The sequence below is a fragment of the Choristoneura fumiferana genome, chromosome 4, assembly GCF_025370935.1.
Source record: "Choristoneura fumiferana chromosome 4, NRCan_CFum_1, whole genome shotgun sequence".
In the NCBI taxonomy this organism is placed as follows: domain Eukaryota; kingdom Metazoa; phylum Arthropoda; class Insecta; order Lepidoptera; family Tortricidae; genus Choristoneura; species Choristoneura fumiferana.
In genome coordinates, this window is record NC_133475.1 from 12,514,772 (window position 1) to 12,532,963 (window position 18,192).

Genomic DNA, 18,192 nt, shown 5'->3' on the forward strand with positions numbered 1-18,192 from the left:
TATCGTTAATAAGTATGTATTTTTTTTATTTTCCCACGAACAAATAAATCAAATTTTCGCTGCAGGGCTGGATATTTTAGAAGTCCTACTACAGGCTCCAGGTTAGAGGAAATCACTAGTTGTGTTTGTGTGGCTGCTGGGCTACTAAGAAACTTGAAGTTCGTGTCGTGTGGTCCCTCTGACACTTACATTATTTAATACGAGAGCGAGAGGGACCAAACGACACGAACTTCGAGTTACGAGTTTCGCAAGAGTTTCATAGTAGCCCTGCTGGCTTCTGTCATTGAAATGAGATATTATATCTTACACGTATGTGTGCGTGCACGCACTCAGGCTCAGTGTTTGGCAGCACGGCAAGGCAAAGGGTCAAGCTCGATTTTGTGCGGAATTTGTCGTTTTTATTATTAAACTTTATATGGATACTGCGATCAACTGCTAAATAATATTGTGCATGTGATGTGTATTTTATGACTATTAATGTTTTAATACAATACAAATATACATAATAATCGAATCCATGACGAAGCAAAGTTAAATTTACATTGCCACTGCCGCTTGCAAAGTAATGCAAGTAAAAGAAGATATTGAATACGCCAATCCAATTTCTGTCATATTGCAGGTTCAATGACCGTATGTTTACCTAGACTGCTTTTTTACAATTTCTTGCCTTATTGTCAAATATGATCAATACTTGTCAAATCAGAAACTGAGAGAACGAAATCTGTTATTAGGAACCATGGCTTTGATTTTAGATTAAAACAAAAATGGCATTCAATTCTTTTTAATTAACTCGTACATAACCGGGAATCGAACCTGGTCACAATCTCTGTAAAGTATGTTATGAATTCTGCTCATTTTTTCGTTGTATTTTGGATTGTGTGGATCATAAGTGAAAGGAAATACATTTTACAAGCTTTTATTTCATTTGCAAGTGTGTATGAATGTATGTATGTACGGGTCCAATCTTCCAAGTTGAATTTGACACACTTCCAGTAGTCGGATTGACTTCAAATTTGGCATACTTATTTAAGTCTGGTGAAAATACAATATTCTGGTGGTGACATCTTGATGGTTTGGCCAGGATCGTCTCAGCAGGACGGAACTCCTCAACGGTTAGTGAAATTGAGGAATTGACTTGAAATTTGGTATGAACCGTTGAGGAGTTCCTTCCTATGGAGACAATTCTGGCCAGACCACCAGGATGTCACTACCAGATTATTGTATTGTCATCAGATTAAATTAGAACTATAACAACGAAAAAATGTGCATAATTGATAAACATAGTTTACAGAGATTTTGACCAGGTTCGATTCCCAGTTATATATGAAAGTTAGATCAAAAAATTTGAATGCCATTTTATTAAATCTAATATCAAAGTCACGGTTCCTAAGAACAGATTTCGCTATCTCTCATAGTTTCTGATTTCTCCTTACTGACCCATTTGGATTGATCATCCTGTATATATAAACACTCATTTGTAGTTAGAGGACTCCAGCGCAAAACAATCATGATTATCATTGGATTATAACAAGATAAAATAGTAATGTCTTAAGTGTCATTATTAGCAGTCTACATACACATAGTTGATTGTTTGTTAATAATAATGGAAGGACATAGATTTGATTGTATTGTCACTTTTATATTTGAGGTGATTACTTGTATAAGGTTTGCATGTAGAATATTTATTATTAATATGAAACTCCAAATGAACCTTAATCACAAGTATATTAAATTTTGTCTAGTAGTTTAAAATAATTATACACAGAAATATAATTAGTTGTGTATATCCAATTTTTCTTTTATTACTAATTGAGGATAATTTATTTGATTTACGAGTCAATTTCATTTGATCATTAGTACAGATGAATTACTTAATGAAAATCCTAATTCATTTTTGAAGCTATTAAAGTTAAATGCATTAACAATGTGTTTTCAAATTAAACTTATTGTTATTAAAGGATAGGTATCTAAAAGTAACATTTCTGATAAGACATAGTGTTTTTTTATTATTTATTTTTGTTCTACTGAAATAAGCTCAACTCTGGTGGCACTACCTATAGCAGTAACTAAAGTTCTGTAAGTACCCCATAAACATAAAATAAACTTTTTTGTTTAGAATTTTCTGCTTGATTTTTTTTATAAAATGAATTGGTATGAAAATCTTTGTGTTAGTCCAACTCACACTTGGTAGTTTTTTGTTCAAAAGCCAGGCTTTTAATCATTCATTAGTCATAAAATCTGGAGTCCACATGTGTTGAAAGGAATCTACGCAAAATTCAAGATGTACTCATATTTGGCTCTAAAAATAAACGAATATGTAGCATGTGCTTCCACTTATACTCACACAACAATTTGATGAGTGATTGTAATGAGATTATATAGAAATTAACACCCAAACAAAAGTAGCAGTATTACAGTATTAATACTCCACGGTACAGGGTGGAAGTGATAAAAAATCATCCCACTACGTGTCTGGGAGGCGAGTACTCACTCTCTCAACTCAACCTTATTTTATTTTTTTAATTTACCACTGTCGGCGTGACTGATATATGTATATTCATGCTAAATTACAGCTTTCTAGTACTAACTGTCTCTGAGCTTAGCCGTGGACAGACAGATGGAGGCGAAACTATAAGGGTTCCTAGTTGATTACGGAACCCTAAAAAGAGATCGACAAACGACGCCCCTGGGACAATGTCGCGACGCACAGTTTGGGAAGCCCTGTTATATATCATGTATTACACACCTTCCTACCTACTAAACAGTTCTGGGGGTCGAGCGACGATTTACCTATAGCCATTATTGTCAATCAAGAAGTCCTTTATTACAGCTAATTATTCAACTTCAACTTTTTTGCTTAGTGGAAATCGGTCACTTTTGGTTAGCGTCCATTACTGCCAATAACACCTGACAGCAGCAAAGTGTATATTTAATTATTACTATACTTAAGTATGATTTCTTACTCCATTTTCCTTTTGTAGGTAGGTACTTATCTGTGGAAAATATTAATCGAAACTATTGTTTCTTTTTTTTTTTTTTTTCTCTTTTTTTTTTTGAGGCTGAACACTCCAGGTGATCATGTCAGCCTCATGGGTGCTCGCTCATGTTTCCTACACAAGGGAAATATTAAAAAATTGGTAAATGCAAATGGCTTTGCCAGAAGTTGGCTCTGAGAGCCAACAATTGACCTGGCCATTGTGCATGGAGCCCAAACCCCCAAGTACCCTTCTCCTTAAGTCTGAGTTCCGAGCACATTCCAACAACAAATGGGACAAGTCATCTACCTTCCGGCAAATCTCACACAGAGGTGACGGTTTAACTCTCATCATGTGTAAGAATTTGTTTGTTGGGATGTGTCCAGAACGTACCCTGAAAACAGATACTAACACTTTTCTTGTAAGGTTGGCAGAGTCAAACCAAGGTGTCCACATTGGACTAGCTGGGATGGTTCTGTACCAGACCCCTACACCCCTGGTTACACACTGTTCACCAAAATGGTATTCCCACTTCTGTAAACTTCTTCTTTTGATTTTGGGAATAAGTTCACTGGCAAAGGGAACAGTGTCTGTTACAGAGCCATCCATTACAGCGGCTTTCGCAAGCTTATCCACTGCTTCATTTCCTGCCAACCCTACATGAGAAGGAATCCACTGTATTTTAACAGACTTGCCTCTAGAGATCATCTCATGAATCACCTGGAGCGCTTCATAGGCAATATGCATTCCTCTCTGACCGGACACGCATCGACAAAGATGCTGTAGTGCGCTCCTTGAATCAGATAATACTACAACAGGGGAATTATTGCCTAAGTTATTAACATAATTCAAAGCCTCTTTGATGGCTACAAGTTCCGCTCTCATGACGCATGTATAATCATGTAGCTTCCACATGAGTGAGACGTTATTTTGTGGATCAAACATAGCTCTAACATAACTTTGAACCATCTGTGTATATTTTATATGCTTGGTTACATCGCACACATAACATGTTCAGAGTACTATTTCTTAATGACTGGCTCTGCAGATGTCGCTCAGGAGCAAAAATGTCGTCTATTTTATCAATTATGCATGCCCTGGCGTCAACAGATGATATCCAAGTGCTCAGAGAGTACATTTCCAGTTTGTCACTGCGATACACAGGCAAATCCTTCCACTCATTATAGATGCTTGCTAATAGAGGGAAATTTCCATCAGTAAATAAATTTCGACTGGCCAAAATGCTCTGTATCGCAGTCACAACGGAGCTGTTTGTTCTTGAAATCACTCTTAACAAAAATCTACAACCCAGCCAATAACAACGCACGGCCAAAGGAGGAATGGAGAGTTCACTCTCCATTGCTATAACCGAGGTACTACGTATGAAAGCACCGCACACTCTTAGGGCTCTATTTTGCAAAATGTCTAATTTTTTCAGGTGAGAGCTAGCACAGCTCCCGTAGATGAAACTACCATAGTCCAGGCGGCTTCTCAAAAGAGATATATATAGGCGCCTAAGATGTTTAGGGTGAACTCCCCATGACCGTCCTGCCAAAACTCTCAAAACATTTATGTGTCTATAATTGCTTTCACAGAGCTCATTAATGTGGACTCCCCATCTCAAGGATGAATCGAGCCATAATCCTAAATATTTGACTCTATAAACTACCCTCAAAGCTTTGCCATTGACATCTATGTTCACATTAATATCTTTTCTTGATCTCTTAAAAACACAAACATTCGATTTAGTCTCAGACAAACATAGACCAACATTCTCAAGAAGCTTAATCATAGAGTCAATAGCAGATTGAAGAGAAACAACTGTGTCCATGATCTGCCCTCTCTCTACTGTTTTATACCTCGTTGAGTTTCTTGCCAGATTCTCCTCACAGAGGGTTTTCCGAACCGGTGGTAAATTTTTTGACATTCATTAAGCATTATAGTTTATTATATTTATTTATTATAAGTGTTTGTAATACCTACGCCGCCTAAATAGAATAAAGATAATTATTGACTTTGATAATAAAGCCATTAGATTAGGACATTGTATTGTAGTATCAGTGCAATAGGTTTTGTGAGTGTGTGGGGAGTCCCCTCTCTCGCACTTTTGTATTTAATTTGTGGTAATTGAAAGTAGTACTATCACCACGTCCCGGATGAGACGGCCAACGCGGCGTCAGCGCAGCGTCGACACGCGCGAAGCCGATAAAATATGTCACCCATGATTAGTTTAGTTAGGTACTTTGTGTAATGTAATGAAGCTGCTAAAGTTTCGCTCTCAAAGTGTCACTCACTGGCGCAAATCTTGCAGAATTGATGACTGATTTGGCACAATTTTAGGAAGGCTAAGTTTATTTTTATTTTATAATCAATAAATAACCTGCTTGCTTTTATAAAAAAAAAATAGGTAATCTGACAGATAATTCTTTCTCCCACTGGTAGGTACACATCCACCTGCATACAACAGAACCGTGTTTATTCCGATAACATACTTACTCCACCGATGATTTTGATTACCTCATCATAAATCAATATCCTATTAAGTATCTAATATAGGGATTCTCTGACCATGGGGCTTTAATTCCAAGGTTCGATTTTACTCACATAACTGAGCTACTTTTGGTCTGAAAATTTTAAAAAGTATGATCAATGTTAATGTCATTATTTTTTATACAGATTAAATACCTGGGCGACAACTCAATTAAAAGCGTTTTCCCGGAGATAAGACCAAGCTAAATCGATTTTTCATCCCCGAAAACCCCTATATATGCGATACAATACAAAATTGACAGCACATTGATAAAATGTTTATCTAAGAGATGTCAAATACCGACCGATAACACCGCCATGTCCGATACACTGATGTAACAATTAAACTTTGAGTGAATTTGACTTTGACTTTTTAGGTAATAAATTAACTAAATTTAAGTTATTTGAAAATGTTACAAAACAAAAGTAGCTTAATTATACGAGTAGAATCGAACTTATTTATCGTAGCCCCCCATGGTCAAGATATAAAATTCTCGTGTCACAGTGTTTACCAAATAAACTCCTCCGAAATGATTTGACCGATTTTCAGGGTTCCGTAGCCTAAATGGCAAAAACGGAACCCTTATAGTTTCGCCATGTCTGTCTGTCTGTCTGTCTGTCCGTCCGCGGCTTTGCTCAGGGACTATAAATGCTAGAAAGCTATAATTTTGCACGAATATATATGTAAACTATGCCGCCAAAATAGTATAATAAAAAAAACAAAAATATTTTTTTAGAGTACCTCCCATAGACGTAAAGTGGGGGTGATTTTTTTTTCCTCAATCCAATCTTGTAGTGTGGGGTATCGTTGAATAGGTCTTTTAAATGACTTTGGAAAATATTCAACTTTAAACTGCAAATTTTCATTAAAATCGAGCGTCACCCCCCCCCCCCCCCTCTAAAATCTAAACCAGTGGGTGGAAAAATTTGACTCAAGATAGAAGTATATCAAACTTACAAGGAAAACTATAACGGTTAAGTTTTCTTGAGAATTATTAGTAGTTTAAGAGTAAATAGCAGCCTAAGGTATAAAATATACCTAAACTTGGAATATTCCGTACTAAATACGAAATCCTTAGAAAAAAGTTCACTTATTTTTTTCGTAATGGCTACGGAACCCTATTTCGGGCGTGTCCAACACGCTCTTGGCCGGTTTTATGATTTTTTTGTGTGTACTCGGTAGGTCTGACAATAGGACTATATTTCATACTTCCACGCGGAAGGAAACGGACAGATAGTTTTCTTATAAACAAAAGCTTAGACAAGAACGTAAAGGCCCAGTTATGATTTTACGCCAATTAGCCCCTGTAACAATGAGAAAATTCTTTTTAGTAGGTACAATTCGATTTGAAAAAGCAGTTCCCTGGGCGTATTTTTAGGCAAAATCCCTATGGTGATAACTCTGTCGGCGGCCGATCGTAAAATCCGCCAAATCACGAAATTCCTAGGTATATCGTAAAATGGCGCCATTTCATGAATTGGCTAAGGGACATCCGCCATATCGTTAAAAACTAACCGTTTAACAATTTGCCTAGTGATGTTTAGGCAGATCATGAAATTCCCAGGCATATCATGAAACGCCGCCATTTCATGATTTGGACAGTTTAGGTAGATCATGAAATTCCTAGGCATATCAGGAAACGCCGTCATATCGGTTCTGGCACTTCGCCGGCCGCTGCCGCGGCACGCTCGCTTCGCTCGCTCTGCTCGTGCGTTGTGGTCGCAATTCATACTAACCACTCCTAGCTTCGCTCGTCGTACCTAAATTTTTCTTTTATTCGGCATATCACGATGTGCCCGCTATAGAGCTAGGAATATCGACGAATGCGTTGCTCCAATCGATCTGCCGTATTGTTTCTCAGGCACATCGTGATATGCCTAGCCAACTTTTAGGCATATCACGAAATGGCGCCATTTCTAGATATGCCTAGGATTTCCGTGATCTGGCGGATTTTACGATCGGCCGCCGACATCTCTACGGTGTACCGTTAAGATATTTCTATTCTAATTTGGTTGCTGTTGAAAAGAAGACTCCTAATTTTCATTACACTATGTTCCAAATTTATTCTGCGCTCCCACCAAGCGTTGGCCCGACCCGAATGTTTACCCACACTCGGTTAGGCTGACCTGTTTAACGCCACGGGAATTGTTTAAGTCATCGTCGGCCATGTTTTGACAATAATTGCGCTCTATTACACGCATCTCGAGTAACTGTTTATGCAATGTTATATTCTGATTAAGACTAAGGCGTGGGTGATGATTTGACCTCCACTTGATTATTTGGAATTGTCAAGTGCTAACGTGGTGTTACGTTACTACTATTAGTAACTGCTAAACGAGATACGTGATATGGCGAATGTGGGAACGAACATCATCCAAATTACAAGCGGATAGGCAAGGGGATTTAATTTGAGAAGATATAATACGAATCACTTTACAAGATGAAGCTGATACGAGGCCTTTATTTATCTCACTCACTACCTGACGAATCGGTTGAGTAAGTGTCTTTGCAGGCAGAGAAGTGTACGGGGTAAATAATATCATGTAGGGTACCATCAGCCAAATAAGTGGTCTATCAATTTTTAAACAAGTTCCTATCGAATGGATATGTCGCTAAAGTCGAACTTTCAAGTTGACACTATTGGCGTTATTGTTTTGTGACATGCAAACGATTATCAACTTTGGGGTGGTAAACCACATATTTGGCTGATGGTACAGTTAGGTAGGTACTGACTGACCTAGTTCACAATATGCAATGCACTAAATTTGCACATTCGTCTAATTTCAGTAACACTACTGAACTGGCAGTACGGTGACATACTTCTAATGTTTTTCTTAGAATCTTATTTTGACATCAGTTTATATGTGTTTTGTCATTCATAGCCACGGGTCATCGCCCACACGCGTTGCGGATTGAATTTATTTCTACGAATGTGTGACGGTTTTTTAGCTCTCTGCAGCCTAAGATATTTCGCATGTCAGATGTTTTGCATATGTGGCATAAGTCGTTAAATATATAAATGTAGGTACCTAGGTAGTGCTAGTAGTAACCTGGGAGCGTTACCAGTTTGCATAATGCACGCACTTCGAAGGTATTATATACCTACCCTTTGCTAAACGGACTTTACTGCAGTGAATGTGATGGTTGGTTTTTTGCTTAAATTAATGAAAAACCGCGCAAGGACCTTCTTTTCGTTATTTTTGTCTGTTTATGTATTTAAATAGTTCATGCAGGCAAACAACATCATTTTACAAATATTTAGTGAATTGACATTTATCACTTTTTTGCAATGTGGTCTAATTTAATAAGTGTGACGGGCAAAGAAAAACGCAGTTTTTAACGCCATGGCAATTATGGTTAGCTATAATTCCGGTAACCTATAAATAGGATAAAAAATTTAAAACCCAAATAAAACCAAAATCCTTCAAATAGGTGTCTTAAATTCGCCTATTTCATCAAAAAATAAAATAAAAATATACATAATTTTTTGAGACCAATGCCTATTAAATAAATAGACCCATGCATTAAATTTTCAATGATCCACTGATCAATTAACTTAACTTGTAAGCTTTGTGAAATTGGGCACTCCCTATTTCACGAAGCTTCCAAGTTACAATTTACAAGCGGTAGTCTCTTTTCAACGCATAATGTTAAAACAAAGACAATTGTAAATTGGAACTTGTAGCTTCGTGAAATAGGGCACTGGTCACACGGCTCTTACTTGGAAATAAATACGATATAGCGTCGACGATAATATCTAGAAGTCAGAGCTGCTAGCGTTTTCTTCAGAGAGGCTTACCAACTGCACAGTTTTTATCTGGAGAATGCGTTATCTCATACACAAGTACTTTTAGATTCTGGACTGGTCTGACCACTTTTATGCCCGGTTCACATTATTCCAGTAAAACCGTTCCTGTATAGCAAGACACTGCGGTGCTCGATCGATCTTGTGTAACTCGTTTTGATTGTGACCCCGCAATGTATCGCTATTGGTACGATTTTACTGGAATAATGTGAACTGGGTAATATGCCATTATTATTATTATTCCATTATGCCATTATTATTATTCCAGTAAAATTGTGCCAGTAGCGATACATTGCGGGGTCACAATCCAAACGAGTTAAAATATATCGATCGAGCACCGCAGTGTCATGCTATTGGAATGGTTTTACTGGAATAATGTGAACCGGGTATTATGCTAGTAGCTGAACAATTAAGTGTGTAAAATATTAAACCTCTTCGCAATATTACATGCATGCTTTGTTTACCACACACATTTGGAATGTCCAGAAATAACATTGTAACTTTAAGTGTGATGCTGTTATCGCATGTATTTGGCCCAGTGCCATTGTCCGTGAATCTTTGAATACTCATTTAACTGTAAACTAAGAATATAGACGCATATTATATATCAGACTATTAAGCCCGCGCGACTTCGCCAAGTAAAACTAAACAGTGGGCTGGATCAGTCCGATAGGACACGTTACCCAGGTTAGGTTAGGTACTGGATACCGTATATATCTGTACTGGTCGAGCTACTTATAATTTGCCGAATTTCTTATTTATTATTGTTTTAATAGCGTTTTTTTTAAATCGATTAAAATGAAAATATCATTCGTTAAAATGTCTCGCTACAAACTACAGAGTTTACAATTCTTGCCAAATGTATATTTTCTAGTAACTGACTCAACTCAATCTGAATAAAATCGCTCAAGAGTAAGTCGGGGAAAAATTTAAGCTTTGTAATTTGATCTGAAATAAGTACCTACCTAGTCACTGAGTCAGATGAAGCATTAGGTATAATTCTGACTGTAAGAAACTCTCAGTGCGCTAGCTCTACTTGCACTTGGCCGGTTTTACATTCAATGAACAAGGACTTGCTACGAGATTCAAAAATCGAAGTTCGTGTCGTACTTACCTACCGTCGCTCTCACTCGTATTAAATAATATATTATATTTATTTTATTCTTATGTGCAATAAAGTTTTTACATAGATACATACAATAAATAATATTAGCGTCATCGGGACGGCAAGATATGAAGTTCGAATTTTGCACATCAAAGTCAAAGTTAAAATATCTTTATACAATTTAGGCTGTAACAAGCACTTATGAATGTCAAAAAAAATCTACCACCGGTTCGGAAAAACCTTTGTTGAGAAGAATCCGGCAAGAAACTCAACGAGGTATATTTTTTTAAACAGATTTACAATATTATTGAATGATATGTATACATCACAAGTATTTAACACAACTTTATTTTTAACACAGTAGGTTTGCTATTTGAAGGGATCGCTAATGCGGATCGGAATTATTTCGAAATATCCCTGTCCATGATATAATCATTAACTATAATACGCCTTTGATATGAATGTCTTCTTGACAATAGATCTGAATTTTGTATCCGTTTCATTTATAATATTTTTCATCGTAGTATGGGTGGGGCTTGTACGGACTTAAGGAAGCAGAACGCATTCTATGTGACAATTTCCATAACACCACCGCGGCTTGTCCTTACTTTTACATAATAATATATACACATGTTAAAATTTTGGTAGGTATATGTTTACAATAACACCCTAATCATTTGTTTTATGTTGAAACACTGTTAAAGTTAACTACGTAGGTAACGCTAAACCGTAAACAGGATGCATATTGATACCGACATGGTTTGAACTTCTTTGTTCTTCTCGCAAATAATGCAAATGTTAAAGCGAGTCACGTATTTCATTTCAGTCATTACACTCATTACTCATGTTAGCTAGGCAACTCACTATTTGTCACAAGCCTACATTTTCCTCATCTTGCCTTTAAACTATTCCCATTTTACAGAGTATTAAAGAAATAATCCATATTTCTGATATAGTCGCTGGGCGACCGACCAAAGCTCCAGCTAAAATTCGAACACACGCTTTATCTAAAATCTAAAATCCAAGCTAAATCCATTGTTCCTCTCCAAAAACCCTCGCGTGGCAAGTTTCATGCAAATCGTTAGAGCAGTTTTCGAGATCTCCGCAATAAATACGTACACAAGAATTGTTCGTTTATAGATACATTTCATTCTATTAGTGGAAGTTCAGATCAGAAATTTAGATATCATGATTTGTCAGAGCTTCATAAATGTTCGTTGTTCACAAAATTTTCTTCAAACTCTTTTGCAATTAGGTTAGTTGAAACTAATCTTTCCTTTGTACATCTACAGTTGTTTTTAATTTGTTACGAGTATAGTCAACACCGTTTATAGCGACCCAATTGTAACGACGTATCGGATGTAACGACCAACCGAGTTATACGACCAAATATTACTGTCGGCTTATTCCGTTAATCCACCCTAAGGATGCTCGGTAACGCGTCCATCCACCCTGAACGGGGTGAATTATCGGAATTCATATAATAATTCCGATTTACAACCCCATTCAGGGTGGTTAGACGGACATGCGTTTCCGAGTATCCACCTTAGGGTGGCTGTTTTAGAGTGGATAAAAGGAATAAGTAAGCCTTACTGTCCCTTCGATGTCATTATAAACGGATGACTGTACATATTTGCAATAATCTGTTTTAATAGGTATCTTAGCTATAAACACATTACATTAATTAATTAATTAACAACGTAGCTTTAACAATTTAATTATTTTCAGGTATCTCACTTACGATTGGAAACAGAAAACATCTATCGAGAAACTCCATTTGAATGCACATTGTGACGCAATTCGGCGTAAACAATAGATTTGTTATGGCGAGGCGGTGATTGCGCGAGCCTTAGCCGAGATGTGGTCGAAGGTTGTCGCGCTGCTGGGGATGTTGGCGGCGGCCAGAGCCATCCTGGAGGGACCCAACGTTTGCACCAGACAGGAACCGTGAGTCCATAATTTACCTTTAAAAAATCGCAAGGTTCTCTAATTTTGTTTCTGACCCAGAAATACTGTTCCTCTCACGGCAGTGCATTAAATGCTGACAAAAAATTGTTTCTGACACAGCAGAAAGAGTCAGTGCGGAGAACGAATTGTTTTGCACTATACCTATACGTGAAGAGCTAGCGAAAATTTCAGTTTCTTGAACGGACGTGAACTGATTTTTTTTTTCTGGTAACATCTACCTTAGCGTAGAGATTTTCTTTCAGTAAATCCACGTTTTTACCAGACTGCCCGAAGGAGGGTTATGGTTTTTGATGGTATGTATGTATGTCTGTCTAGTTCTTTGGTACCTACTCTCCCTTCCACATACTTCCACCTTTTCCACATATACCTACAGTAATTTAACAATTAGGTACCTACTGATGACTGTACTGTTATTTACATACTCGCCTAACTTTCTTTTTCGTGAATAATCGTATTAAATAATTAAGTGATTATTTACTTTTTTCATTAGTACCTATTATGCTTGTTAACACTATGTACATATCAGGTTTACAGACGTGGTAGCTTAGTTATTTGACCTATGCCTTTGAGTTTTCGGACTTTCGTACGAATTAAGTTTGTAATTTATGATGTATGAGGTTTACGCTGAAGAGAAACATTTTTAAGAACCTGCACATACTCGCAAAGATACATAGAAGATACACAAACATGTGGTTTGTGAAGTTGTCAATCTGCACTGAGCCCACGTGGGATTTATGGCCCAAGCCCTCCCATTTTTAGAGGGAGCCCTGTGCCCTGCAGTGGGACGCCACTTAAATAGGCCAAGATGTGTTTGTAAACGTTGTAGTGATAGAGCAAAGCTGAAGCGAGACGCTTTATGTTATACGTTTAATTGTAGAGGAATTAACCAATAGAGTGTTAATACGGGTTGATCCGGTTCTGAAACGTTTTAGTTATGTCACTAATATTAATATCGTATTAGCACTAGTTTTTAGATTATAGCTTTTCCTTTTATTCCATACGGAAACAACCGTTTTATTTGTGACTAGGTAGGTACCTATGTATTTGTTTAAGGAGAGTTTAATAATCGGCACTTAAATATTAATGCTATCACTTGTCAAATAATATTCTTCTTGCCAATAACATCTGCTTGCCTTGGGAGCTTTTTTTTTTCATACAAATTTAATGAAAATCCACTATTGATTATATGTTTGATTCATTTACTGTATGAATGGGCTGACTTGATACCTACACCACCAAATGACCACGTATCGATATACATGTAAAGATTCAAAAAAATATTTGTCTAACATATGTATGTATGTATGTATGTTACTTATTACTATGTGTGCCTAGGAGCATACGAGTACTTTGTTTGGATGCATACCTACATGTAGCGTGCCTTAAGAATAATTTAGGATGTATCTTATTTAAATTCTTGCGCCGAATATTATTTATCATTATCAATTAAGTAGCAACTTGTATATAGCAAGTATCTTATCTGCGTTTCGCTTGGTCTGTAAAGGTATCCAATTATCCAGCTAACCAAAAACATTTTGATGCCTTGCGATTGGCGCATATTTAAGTAGGTCACAGTTCAGGATTAAAAACAAAGAAAACAACAAAGTGAATATTTCTTTCTCATGGGATTTTCTAAAATTGTTACTTTAGTCTCTGCATACTCGAGACTAAAGCTCCTTTTTCATTCTCTAGGCTTTTTTTTAATTATGCATTGTCTGTAAACAGCCAACACGGTTTTTGTGAATGGAGGATTTTTAGGGCGTGGAAATAACCTCAAAATGCCAACTGTGCAAAAATATTTTAAAAAACATGATATAGTTTCGTGAAACACAATTAATCTATTCAATTATATTAATTCAATTTAAATCGTTTTAAAATAGTTTTTAATTTTTAAACGGTTGGCTAAATATGCAAGCATTTAAAACGTCACTTCCTAAACAATGAATAAAAACCGCGCAACTTTTTTTTTCTATTTATATTTTGAACAGATGGCCTGTCCTTTAGTCGAGCGTACGTTTTCAAAAAATAATATTGTAATTTGAGAACATTGTTTTTTTTCCTCGCATTCAAAGTGAAAAGTAGTGTTTAACGCGAGACTAAACAACCATAATGCCACTTGAACGATGACCAACCTCGCTCTGCTCCGGTGGCTAAACTTCTCTTGTCATTATGGCTTATTTTAGTCTCTCGTTGAACAATCTACTATTATATTACGACACGCTCTCCATAATAGTGCTATCGAAGAATTTAAATTGATGCGTCAGAAATACGATAACACGTAATGAACGATCCTTGCGCAGAGTTTAGGGAACAAAGTTATCTGGTAAAATTTCGTAAAATAAGATGCCGTCGTAGGTGGCAATGGCAACGGATGTCCGTTATATATGTTCCATATTTTCCAACTTATGTCAGTTGTCTTTGTTCACTACGTACATGCGTGCACATGATTAGTGGCTATTTCAAGTTTATTTCATTGACGTGGTTGTGATTCACTCGTCGGACTACTAGTACAACCTACTTGTTACCACGAGTAGGTTTTAGGTTCGCGAGCGATGCCCCACTTAAGGAAACAGCAATGCGTAATGAATTATTGCATTACAAGCTGCTGGAATATTATTCTATGCGGCTGCCATGCCATATAATATCGTGTGCTAGATCATTTTTATGATAAGCTCATCGCCATCCTACTCTGCATTAAGGTGACGCATCGCAAACAATTAATCGAAAACAGAGCGTTTTGTACCCGCAACCCGCTCACACCCTCTATTTTTTACGTGGCTTGCGTGTCACAGTCGACCGTATGTACACTGACAGCGCCTAGACAGCGCGCTAAAACAGACAGAGACGTCTTGATTGCCCTTACAATTTTTTTTTAGTTTTTTTGCAAATAGCAGTAGGTAATGAAATCACGAGTATTTTTAACTGACTTCAAAAAAAGGAGGAGGTTATCAATTCGGTGTATTTCTTTTTTTATGTTTGTTACCTCAGAACTCCGTCATTCGTCTAGTAATGCTTTCAATTAGGTCCCATATGCACCAAATTAGGATATGATGATCGGATCCTAAGGAAATCGAGGGAAGTCTTCAATATTGTAGGGACACCTATGGTAATTTCGATATCTTTAGTAGTAACTTGTGCATTTGCTCTTGAAAATCTTCATTTCGTGAAGTGGAACTGATGATGAAACCACATTTGACCAACCGAGCTACTACTCGATAAACAAGTACCTCACGGGTTGAATTCAATGACTTTAACACAGTTGCTAAGCAATTTAAGTTAATCGTAATGCATATGGTGAAATGGACGGGTGACGATGCACCAGGACTCCTCAATAATGAAAGTCTCTGCATCGGAAAAAGCAATTTTTGTAAAAGGGACGAGCAGTTGACATTAAACTATTGTATCTTAGATTTTTACACTGAAAGGCGTGAAAAAAAAATATAACGAAAAATTGAACTGACTACAAAAAACCATGAAAATAATTTTCTACCATTCTGAGTCGGTGCCTCAGCACGAGCCAGCAGGAGTAATTGAAGCCAATATACGCGTATAGTATGTAGGTGAGGTAGACGACTATATAGGTCCACTCCTGCTGGCTCGTGCTGAGGCACCGATTTCTGAATGGTAGAAAATTATTTTCATGGTTTTTGAGTCGGTTCAATTTTTTATTCTTATGGAACTATTTTACAAAATTTTATTAACTTGCAATATTGTATTGAGTGTTGTTGTTGTTGTGTTGTTGTTTGTAAAATCTTGCAAGTGAATTTTGACTCACTTCTAGTGGTCTGATTGACGTGGAATTGCATAGGTACTTTGTGTGGATGACAGTGCAAGTACAATCCACAAAAAGCACAGTCGACAAGAGCTTGTATTAAAAATTAAATTATAGATTTCGCCTGCCACCATATATTGTCCATTTGATAGTAAGTAGGTTACCCATTAGACATAAGAAATCTCGGGCCGTAAATGTAGGCAAGTACTGCAGAGCAAAAAGTAAATAATACAAACATACGGTTTTACAGGTAATTTTTTATATGTATCTTTTTTAATATTAATATTTTACTTATTTACACTTAACACAGTTATTTACTAATTTACATTTTTTACTTATTTATATTAAAAAAATATTATTTACACAAACATTATTAAAAGACAACACAATCATTTATAGCCGTTTGTTAAATTTATTCATTTAGATCTACAAGATCTGCCAATGGCTGTATTTAACCAATAAGTTCTATAACAGCCCGAAGAGGGCGTTGTTAAACTAGATATAAGGGAGATAACTCTTAGAAATAAAGGCCTTTTTTCCGCCATCACCGCCGGCAACGGTCGGCACCAAACAATTAATCTGTATTTTATTCTTCCCAGAATTAAGATTGGTTTTGGAGTCTTTTTGTATTTTTTTTTATTTCAACTCCAAATTTTGTTACTTTTACGATCATCCCGTAAAATCCACATCGAAAATACAAACTGAAACATAGATCAGAAAAGTCAGGAAAGCGCTGGTCTGTTTTTCTGGTTTTTTCCGTGCATCTATGTTTGTTTGTATTTTCCCAGAATTACCCAAATTTAACACCGTTATTATTCGGAAACTGACATAACATAATTTGAGTTGTCAACGTTAGCTACACACCGAAAACTCAGATTGCAAGCCTACTGGTACTTGATTTTCAGAAACTAATCTCATTATAGCTAATCTGCAATCAAACGAACACTTATGCTGAGAAAGTTTTACAAGTTCCATTATAAAATGATTAAAATCAATTATTCGGTGCCCCAAATCTTGATTTTCGGTCTCAATCTGAAACAAACGTTTATTTTACTCTAGATATTGTAAGGGTCAACTTTTTATTTAAGGTTCAACTGTGTTATTTTTAGTACAATACAAATATTCGTAACACCACAGATCAGTACGGTCAGCATCAAAAGTAGCTGCGTATTTTTAAACTTAGTCGTTATACAACAACGTACTTACACCATACAAATTTGGCAATATCCTAATACGACAAAGTAAAAAAATGATCCGCTACTTTGGTTGCTGACAGTGAAATCACAGTAAAAAAAGGCAAAGCAGAAAAAAGCTGTCTTATATCTTAAAAATAACCTTTTTAGAACCTAAGTACAAAACAATACAATACTCCGACTCTTTATTGTACACCAAAGTATATAAGTACATTCGTTTACTGGCTTTAAGTTACTGATACTTCAGATACGCATTCTAATACTATGTTGAGAGATGAGTTATTTTTCTAACATTATATTTCTATCTATAATAGAAAAAAAAACATTTCTACAAGTTTCAAACAAAAATATGATCTTTATTCTGCTCACGTAAAATTGGCAATAAAAGAATACTTACTGTAGCTGTAGACCTACATAGTTTTCTTCAAGAGTCCTTATTATTCTTATCTGCAGTCCTTAAATAAATTTTCTTATTTTATAAACTTGAATTTGTTATTAATTATACTATAAATTACTAAGTGGTAGTAGGCGTTTTCAAAAAAAGTGTACCTTTCTTTCAAAAATGTATTTAATTTTTTCATATAAACTTTATGAGTCAGTTTTGTGACGCCCATACCGAGTGTATGAAAAAAAACGTTACAAAACTGTCATTTTTGATAGGGACTTTTTTTTAAACCATCGGAATCGATTGTACTTTTGATACAATCTACCCTCATGTGTTTTTGTGTACTTTTAGTTTTATATACTTTGTTTTTAACGTACAATATAGTTAAAGTATCCCTCCCTTTTTGTTTATTTATATTAAGCTTAAAAATGTATTTCTCTGTAAGCGATTTTGTAAAAA

The 18,192-nt window shown here is 36.1% G+C and overlaps 1 protein-coding gene across 1 annotated transcript in view; it reads left to right on the forward strand.

The window, feature by feature from the left end:
• Positions 1–321: 321 nt before the first annotated feature.
• Positions 322–18,192, forward strand: part of drpr (multiple EGF like domains draper) — a gene marked incomplete in the record, with an annotated part of 57,111 nt that continues 39,240 nt past the window's right edge. Inside the window, 1 exon segment of the mRNA XM_074086986.1 lies at positions 322–527.